This window comes from Cryptomeria japonica, chromosome 4 (assembly GCF_030272615.1).
Source record: "Cryptomeria japonica chromosome 4, Sugi_1.0, whole genome shotgun sequence".
Lineage (NCBI taxonomy): Eukaryota > Viridiplantae > Streptophyta > Pinopsida > Cupressales > Cupressaceae > Cryptomeria > Cryptomeria japonica.
Window position 1 is genome coordinate 541,415,851 of NC_081408.1, and position 10,982 is coordinate 541,426,832.

Consider the following 10,982-nt stretch of genomic DNA (forward strand, 5'->3'; position numbering starts at 1 on the left):
CAACCAACAATCTCCCACATACAACTTTGAATGTCAATATCTCTCCCCTTTACTTTTCTTATTCATATCTCTCCCCCTTTGAATTTTTCTTTTTCTTTTTCACATCGATATCTCTCCCCCTTTGACATCAATGCCATAAATCTGACAAAATATCAAAGCAAAAACATAAACATAAACCATTGAATCACAAAGTTGACTACTCCCCCTGAGCAGTATCATCCCACATCAGTGTCAGAATGAATAGTATCTTTGATAATGCATGTTGGATTGATGTCAAACCACATCAATCAAGTCTCTATCGGAGGGGCAGAAACTCCCAATCTGTCTCTCAGGTACTCAAATGATTCCTTGGGCAAAGGTTTAGTAAAAATATCTACAATCTTCTCTTTAGTGTTCATATAAACCAGTCTAACTTCATTTGTTTCTACCTTTTCCTTCAAAAAGTTATGCTTGATAGATATGTGCTTTGTTTTAGAACAAAATACCGGATTTTTTGATATATCAATAGCAGCAGAGTTATCACAGTGAATAACTATCGATGTATCCCAATCCACCTTTATATCCTTCAACATTTGCTTCATCCATATAACTTGTGTACAATTAGTAGCAACAACAACATACTCAACTTTAGCAGTAGATAAAGAAGTACATGACTGTTTCTTGTTGATCCATGAAACCAACTTCTTTCCAAGAAAGAAAGATCCACCGGAAATGCTTTTCCGGTCATCAATATCTCTAGCCCAATCAACATCTGTATATGCACATTATCATCCTTAGGGTACCACAAACCATATTTTGATGTACCTTGCAAGTATCTGAAAATCATTTTCACGGAAATCTCATGATTTTCTCTAGGATCACTCTAAAATCTTGAAAGAATACAAACAAAATTCATAATGTCAGGCCTAGTCTAAGTCAAATAAATCAGACCTCCACTCATAGATTTGTATCTTGTAGGATTTACCAATGCAAAAACATCTTTTCTTGTCAATTTCTCACTTGTAACCATAGGAGTACTTACCGGTTTAGAATCTCCCATACCAAATTTTTTCAACAGTTCCTTAGCATATTTAGTTTGATAGATGAAAATACCTTTGTCAGTCTGAGTGATCTGCAAAACTAAGAAAAATTTCATCTCACCAATCATAGACATCTCAAATTCTTTCTCCATATTCTTCCAAAATTCTATGCATAACTTATCTTCACCTCCAAAAATAATATCATCAACAAATACTTCAATAATCAGTATATCATCGTCAGTGATCTTATAATATAAATTATTGTTAGCATTGCCCTTAGTAAAACCAAGCTTCAAAAGATATTTATCCAACCTTGCATACCAAGCTCTAGGTGCTTGTTTCAATCCATATAAATCTTTCCTTAACTTGCAAACCATATTTGTATCATCTGATAGTGAAAACATCAGGTTTCTCAATATAAACTTCCTCATCAAGATCCCCATTCAAAAATGCACATCTAACATCCATCTGATAAACCTTGTAGTTTTTATAAGAAGCATAGTCAAGAAATAATCTTACAGCTTCAATCCTAGCTACAGGTGCAAAAGTCTCTCCATAATCAATTCCTTCCTTCTGAGAATATCCTTTACAAACCAATCTAGCCTTATTCCTTATAACTTGACCATCATCATTCAATTTATTCCTAAAAACCCATTTAGTTCCAATAACATTTTTATTTTTAGGCCGAGGAACCAAGGTCCATGTGTTATTTTTCTCAATCTAATCTAATTCTTCTTCCATAGCTTTCAACCAATATTCATTTTTACATGCCTCAAATACTGATACCGGTTCAACTTGTGAAATGAAACATACCTCATTAGTTTCCACTATTATTCTTGTCATCACTCCATTACTCTTATCCACAATGATCCGATCTTCTGAATGATTCAATCTCACATACCTAGGAGTCTTCTGACTTTCTATTCCTCTTCCCTATTCTTCAGTTACTGTAGAATTTTCTGATACTGCTGAAGTAACTGGTTCAACACTTTGTTCTAGTAAAGGTGCTATGAATTTAGATATAATCATTTACACTGCTGGTTCCTTCTCATAAACTTCGATTTGAATTTTGTTCAGGTCATCTACTTTGACATTAGTACTCTCCACAATTCTCTGCAATCTCTTGTTATAACAACTATATGATTTGATTTCATTCGAATAACCAAGAAATATGCCTTCATCACATCTAGGATCAAATTTCCCAATGATATCATCTCTCCTGATATAACATTTACTACCAAAAATTCTGAAATACTTAACTATAGGTGTATTGCCAAACTATAATTCATAAGGTGTCTTACTGGTTTCTCCTTTGATATGTACTCTGTTGAATGTATAAACCGTTGTGCTCACTGCTTCTCTCTAGTAGATATGAGGTAGACGAGCTTCCATCATCATTGTTCTAGCAACATCCAAGATATTTATGTTCTTCCTTTTCACAACTCCATTCTGCTGAGGTGTCTGGGGAGTAGAAAATTATCTTCTTATACCATGCTTCTCACAAATGTTATTAAACTCACCGGATGTGAATTCTCCACCATGATCTGACCTCAAACATTTAATCTTCAATCCTATCTCAATTTCCACTTTAGCATTAAAGTTTTTAAACTTTTCAAATGCTTCAGATTTCTCTTTTAGAAAAGTAACCCACATCATTCTAGAATAATCATCAATGATTAGCATGAAATATCTATCACCTTAAAAACTTTTAACTCTAGTAGGGCCACACAAATCATTATGAATAAGATCAAGAACATCATTTGATTTATCTTTTATACTCCTAAAAGATGTTCTGACCTATTTACGCATTTGACATTCTTTACATACCGGATTATAGGGCTTCATACTCTTAGGTATATCCCTAACTACCTTAGTTGAACTGATCTTCACAATGCAATCAAAATTCACATGACACAACCTTTTATGACATAGCCAACTCTCATCAATCTGTGTAATCAAACATGTCTTCTCATCAGAGTTCAAATGAAATATATTACCTTTTGTTTGTGTACCGGTTGCAATCTCTAAACCATATTTGTTAATGATTTTGCATTTTCCATCCTTGAATTGTAATTGAAATCCCTTATCTACCAATTGTCCTACACTCAAACGATTATGCCTTAAACCTTCAACACAATAAACATTGTCAGTATTGTTCTTACTATCCAATGATATATTTCCTTTTCCTTTTATCATACATGCTTTGTCATCTCCAAATCTAACAAGACCGCCATCAAATTCTTGCAAAGATATAAACTTCCCTTTATCTCCAGTCATATGGTGTGAACAACCGTTTTCAATTACCCATTCATCCTTGTCTTCAATTTTAGCAGCAAGTGCCTTCTCTTCAGGTACATTCACTTCCAGTGTTGGATCATCTTCCTTGATAGCCAGGAACACCCATTCCTTCCCATTGTCAAAGCCACTAGCAAAGTCTTCTATTGGTTCATCATCAGAATCAGTAATGCCTTCCTCATCTGCTATGTAGCATGATTTGTCTCTATTTTTCTTGTACTTGTACTTGTTCTGATATCTAGGGTTAGGCTTATATGATCTTCTAGCTCTTTCTTCAAATCTTGAATTCCTTTAAGGACATCTAGATGCAAAATGACCAATCTTATTACATGCAAAACATTTAAAAGGTGTTTTTCCTTCATACTTACTTCCTACCGGTCCTTTAGGTACTCTTCTAGCCAATAGTGCTTCAATTTGCTCAAAAGTTCTTCTCTCTTCATATCTTCTAATTAATTTGCATAAAAATCTTTCTAGACTTGCTTACCGATTGTAGATGTAGATGCATGAAAACAAGGTTCAGACTTCACAGCTCCAAAAGGTCCAAATTCTTCAAGCTCAAATGCAGATAGTTTCCCAACCAAGGTATCTCTATTGACATATGTATTAGCCATTGTTCTCAACTCATTAATAGAAGTAGCCTTCATTTTGTAAGCTGGTGGTAGGGATCTCAGGATTTTAGAAACAATTTCATCTTCGCTTAGAGTTCCACCACAACATTGAATTCTCATAACAATCTCATTTACCCTTTCCATGAATGTAGTAATCCTTTCATCTTCTTCCATCTTCGGGTTTTCATATCTCATCCAGTAACCATCAAGTTTAGCAATCTTCACTGTAGGATCACCTTCATTAAGAGTCTCCAACTTATCCCATATAGCCTTTCCAGATGATTTGTCAATTAATCCCATTATTTGTTGATCAGAAAGTGCACACAAGAGGGCTTCTCTTTCTCTACAATCATTCTCAAGCTCCTTGTCCAGGTTTTCTAGAGAAGGATTGACAGATCCCAGATTATGAGGTGTGACACCATTCTGTGTGATCTCTTAAATCTCCTTGCCAATACATCTCAGAGGAGTCTCCATCTGAATCTTCCATATTGTGTAATTGGTACCATCAAGCCTTGAAATATCCCTCCAAAAGATAGCTCTAGAAGAACTGGATGAAGTTGAACTATTACTCACCATAGGATCTTCCTCAAGTGGTTAAGCTTTCTATAGAGAGGACCAAATCTCTAATACCAATTGTTAGACATTTCAAATAACTAGAAGACAACTGAGAGGGGGGGTGAATCAGTTGTCATAGATTACCAGAACTATTAGAAATTCAAAACTTTAATATCGAAACCCAAAACATTAATACCAGAATAGAAATTAAACCAATTAAGCATAAACAATAATCACAGAATAAAAACCATTCACATGCCACCAAGATTTATACGTGGAAAACCTAGTAAAGGGAAAAACCACAGTGGGAAGCCTACCCACAGTTAGATAATACTTATGCAGTAAGTATGTGAATTACAATTGAGGGGCATGAACTTGTAGGAAGGCCAAGAGCCTGGAGGACGCTGCTCATCAGAAAAGGAGCCTCACTGACTACATAGAAATCCATACTACAATCCGGAGAAGTGTTGAACCGCAAAAGATAGAATCTCCTATGCCTGACTACAGTTCTGGTTAAGCTCAATATTGAAGGACTGAATCCTCTTACATAAACCAAATTCAATCTCTAATGATCGACCAAATCCTCTGCTTGAATGATATTACATTATTCACACATTACATTCCTTGACCATGACCTCTAACATAACCATGATGATCTAGAATGACATCTTACATCTATATATACAAACCCTCGACCATAAACAATTAGGTTGGCCACCAAATAATAAACCAATTACATAATTACAAACCATGTCAGCCTTAGACGAAACAAATAATATCCAACACTTCGAGAGGTCCAATCCACACGTTACATTAAAGTCAATCCATAACCTAGATCAATCGGGACCCAGTATAGGTCCACATGCTACAACAATGATCACCAACAACATCCTGAAACTCCACCAGAAGCTGCACCAACACCACTTATGCAATTTATCAAATATCTTCATCAAAAGATTTGTCAGTGAAACCCTCGCTAGAACAAGAAACTAAGCTTCTAAGCAAGTAGGATAGCATCTGATTATATGAGCATCAGTATGATGAACAAGACAATTCCATCACCAAACTATACCGGAGCCTACCGGATCATGTCGGATCCAAAAAAACTAGAATCCACTCAACCTACCGAGACCAGAAGGGTGTCGGTATAGCATCCAAATAGCTAGTGTTGGCATCAATGACAAAACATCAATGCAACACATAATCAATTAGGGCAACAAATTGCCAATTCATCCTTTTCTTCAATTTTAGTAGCAAGTGCCTTCTCTTCAGGTACATTCTCTTCCAGAGCTAGAACATTTTCCTTGATAGTCAAGAACACCCATTCCTTTCAATTGTTGGAACCACTAGTAGAGTCTTATACTGGTTCATCATCAAAATTAGTAACACCTTCCTCATCCTCTATGTAGCATGATTTGTATCTATTTTTCCTATACTTATATTTGTTCTGATATCCATGGTTAGGCTTAAAAGATCTTCTCGCTCTTTCTTCAAATCGCGAATTCCTTTCAGGACATCTAGATGTAAAATGACTAATCTTATTACATGCAAAACATTTAAAAGGTTCTTTTCCTTCATACTTACTTCCTACTGGTCATTTAGGTACTCTTCTAGAAAATAATGCTTCAAGTTGCTCAAACTCATCATCTTCTCTCTTCATATCATCCAATTCCTTTGCATATAAAGCTTTCCAATCTTGCTTACCAGTTGATGATGCAAATGCATGAAAAGCAAGTTCAGACTTCACAGCTCCAGAAGATCCAAATTCTTCAAGCTCAAAAGAAGATAATTTCCCAATCAAGGTATCTCTGTTGACATAATTATTTTCCATTGTTCTCAATTCATTAATTGCAGTAGCCTTCATCTTGTAAGCTGGTGGTAGGGCTCTCAGAACTTTAGAAACTATTTCATCTTCACTCAGAGTTCCACCACAACATTGACTTCCCATAACAATCTCATTTACCCTTTCCATGAATTTAGTAATCATTTCATCTTCTTCCATCTTCATGTTTTCATATCTCACTCAGTAACCATCAAGTTTAGCAATCTTCATAGTAGGGTCACCTTCATTAAGAGTTTCCAGCTTATCCCAAATAGCCTTTCCAGATGATTTGTCAGTTAAATTCATTATTTGTTGATCAGAAAGTGCACACATGAGGGCTTCTCTTTCTCTACAATCATTCTCAAGATCCTTATCTAATTTTTCCAGAGTAGGATTGCCAGATGCCAGATTATGAGGTGTAACACCATTCTGTGTAATCTCCCAAATCTTCTTACCGAGACATCTCAGATGAGTCTCCATCTGAATCTTCCATACTGTGTAATTTATTCCATCAAGCCTAGGAATATCTCTCTGAAAGATAGCTCCAAATAAACTGGATGAACTTGAACTATTAGTCACCATAGGATCTTCCTCAAGCGGTTATGCTTTCTATAGAGAGGACCATAGCTCTGATACCAATTGTTAGACAATTCAAATAACTTAAAGACAGCTGAGAGGGGGGGTGAATCAGTTGTCTCAGATTACCAAAACCATCAGCAATTAAAAATTTAATACCAAAACCCAAAACATTAATATCGAAATGCTTAAACCAAATACCAGAATAATAGATAAACTAGTTAAGCATAAACAATAATCAGAGAATAAATACCATCCACATGACACCAAGATTTATACGTGGAAAACCCGGTAAAGGGAAAAACCATGGTGGAAAGCCTATCCACAGTCAGATAATACTTTTGCAGTAAGTATGTGAATTACGATTGAGGGGCCTACACTTGCAGGAAGGCCAACAGCCAAGAGCGCACTGCTCAACATAAAAGGAGTCTCACTAACTACATAGAAATCCAGACTACAATCCAGAAGAATGAATGAACTACAAAGATAACAACTCCTATGCCTCAGTATCATTTTGGTTAAGCTCAATACTAGAGGACTAAATCCTCTTACATAAACCCAACTCGATCTCCAATGATTGACCAAATCCTCTGCCTAAATGATATTACATTATTCGCACATTACATCCCTTGACCATAGCCATGATGATCTACAATGAGATCTTACATCATATATATATACAAACCCTCAACCATAAACAATCAGGTCAGCCACCAAACAATAAACCAATTACATAATTACAAAACATGTTGGCCTTAGACCAAACAAATAATATCCAACTCATAAGACAAAAAACATCGAGAGGTCCAATCCACATGTTACATTAAGCTGGTCCATAACCTAGATCAACCAGGACCCAATATAGGTCTACATGCTAAAGCAATGATCCCAATCCACCAAGTCTCGAACATGATCACCATCAACATCCTGAATCCATACAGAAGCTGCACCAACACCACTTATGCATATCATCAAAGATCTTCATCAAAGCTCTGCCGGTGAAACCCTCACTGGAACCACAAACCAAGCTTCCAAGCAAACAGGATAGAATCCGATCACCAAACCAAAACCAACTGATTGAATATGAACACGAGTAAGAAATTCCATAACCAAATCATATCGGAGTATATCGGATCATGTCAGATCCAAACCAACCAGAAACCACACAACCTATCGAGACTAGAAGAGTGTCGGTAAAGCATCCAAAATAGCTAGTGTTGACATCAATGACAAAACATTAATGCAACACATAATCAATTCCTCCAAATGGACAACATAAAGAAGATCAAGGTACAATGGTTATGAAGTCATTAAAGGGTAGTTAATATCTTAAAGAATAAGAAGAGAAAAGATCCACAGTTAGCTTGATATATTTGGAGCAGTCACAATGAAGCTTTGTAGAAGATCCAAGATGAGTGCATCAAAGAACCATGCTCATAATAATGAACAGAGTAGGGTCCAATTATTGAAGAGAATATCCCATGGGTTGATAATGGTCACAATCATGGATCATTGTCAAGCCAAACTAGAACAAAGTATAGAATACAGTTAGTCAAAGGAGACAAAAGTGACAATGGGTGTTCTCTTAAAAAACACAAAAGGATGAGCTTGTTCAATAAAAATATTTGAAAAAGAAACTATGCCCCATAGATGTTAATTTTAAACTCAAGTTCAAATATAACCCTCTTTATCATGCATTCACCCTTGGAGTTATCAATTGGTGTAAATCACATACAAGCAATTCAAGGGACACTTACAAAGGGAAGTGGTAGATCTTTGAGTCCAACATCAATTTTAGGCCTAAAAAGGGAGAATTTGAAGCAAACCTAGCAATCCCACTTCAGTTTGGACTCCCTCATGGGTCAACCATCAGTCAAGGAGAAGTTTGGGCCCACAAACACTTAGTTTGAAACTATTATAGGCCTTTTTCTACCCCATTCTTCTTCAAATTAAATCCCAAGACTTATCTTCATGTTTGGAGACTGCTAGTTGAAGATCAGTTCAAAGAGGCACATCGGTTCCCCTTGAGTTCTTCTCAAAGATTCTTATCTATAAGTATTCCTTTCTTCTCTATTTTCAGTGAGTTCTTTTCTCCTTGGCTTTTGTACTCAGCAAACCAAAAGACATTGTAGCTCTTATGAAGCATTTTCCATTTGTATGCAAATCCTTTTAGTATTCAATAAAATACAATAGGTTTTCCTTCAAAGTTTTTCTTGTCTCTTCATTGTTATGCAAATTATTGATGAGAATACTGTGAATTATTCATAAATCCTTTTTTTATATCTCATTTATGCTTTGTCGAACAAGAAAATTCATGATAGTGCAGGTTATATGAGTGTGTTTATTAGTTTTCCAATCAGATGTAGTTGTGAGAACTTTGGTTTTTCTTCAAGAAAAAATTGAAAGCTTGAAAACCTTCATATAAATTATTTATGCACTACATGATCCAAAATGAGTTGTGAAACAAATTTGGAGTATTTTAAGGACTAGTTGTGAGTTCAAGACAACAAATAGAATCAAAATCATTTAGGTGTATGACCTCCTGTTAGCTATAGACTTTCAGTTTCAACAAGCTTTCTATCCCTTTTCCTAGTCAAGTCAATGGTTTTTGGAGGTGTTTTCAAAGGGAACCAACCCTTCATCTAGAGGTTGACTTACATCATAGGCAACCCACATGCCTAAAATTCATCCCATGTTTCATAGGATTGTTAAGTAACTTTATACTTAGCATTAGGATGCAATCCTTGTGACAACACAAACAATTGTTAAATGGTAAAGGGGGGTCTAATTCATATAATTTTTGGGTAATTTTTTGATTATGGGAAAAACAAGTTTTGAAGGGTGTTGTTCACCAAAAGTGATAACCCAAGTATACCTGCAATCCTTCTATGAAATGGCCAATTTCAGTCTATGAAACACATCAGGGCTTGGAAAACATAACATAGGACCCTAATTGATCCTCCTGCACTTCAGGTTCTGCTAGACCTAGGGGGGGACACCCTTTGATGCTTTGAATACAACAATTACAAACACATAACTGCATCAACACTAAGCAGATAGATCATTTCACAAGCTCACCAGATCTAGAAACACACTACAGATTGGCTAGATCTTTAGAAATCATAAATGAAAACAGAGCTTGGAATGAGAAGAACACACTCCTAAACATAAAGGGAAATAGATTTGTCTTTTAAAATATATATCTAAAACCATCCCCAAATCTGTCAAAGACCAGTGCCTTGTTCATTGGGCAATAGAGTCACACACACAGAACTACAAAATGTCAATCACAGCTGCAAATTTGTTCTCGTTACAAAATATCCCTACACTAATACCTTATACTAATGCATTACTCAATCCATTCACAAAATTATCAGATCTGGGACACATTCCATTGTTTATGACTGATTATAGAATTTAAACTCTTCATTGAAGAATGCCTACAAACAATCATACAATCTCCTTGAGATGACAAATTATAAGCCTCCTTGAGGATTCAATTCATAACAATGAAATATATGCACAGAGACAATATCATGGGAAATTTACTCATGCCTGACACAAGTAAGACCTAGAACTTAGAAAACAACTTGTCATCCTGTAATGTAGCCTCTATACCCTGAATAGATTCATAGAACTTTACAAGTTTGGGTCAAGAAATTCAGAAAATGGAAGCCATGAAAAATAGAGCACTTCCCACAGAATTCTGGAACCCCTACAAAATGAGAAGAATTGAGAATAAAAAGAGGGAAGAAAATCAAATCTACAAATAAAATTGCCAAATATCTCCTCTCTAACTGAATTTCACTCCCGTGAAAACTGCTCTTGAAATATCCCACATTTGTCAAAATTAACTACCTGATCGGATTCCTCATTTTGAGAGCTTTCCGACGATATACAACACTTCATATTTTGGCCAAAATTGAGACCCTGGGCGAATTAATCCTCAACATGTGCACATCATTTAAATTTTTTGAATTTTAAAATAGTTGAAACTATATCTTTTACTGATTTTAATTTTGATTTTTGCTCCCATTTGGTCCCGACGCCTTGCCATGTGGTGGGACCTAATTGGTCGATGGGGTCCACTAGGCACCACCTGGGATG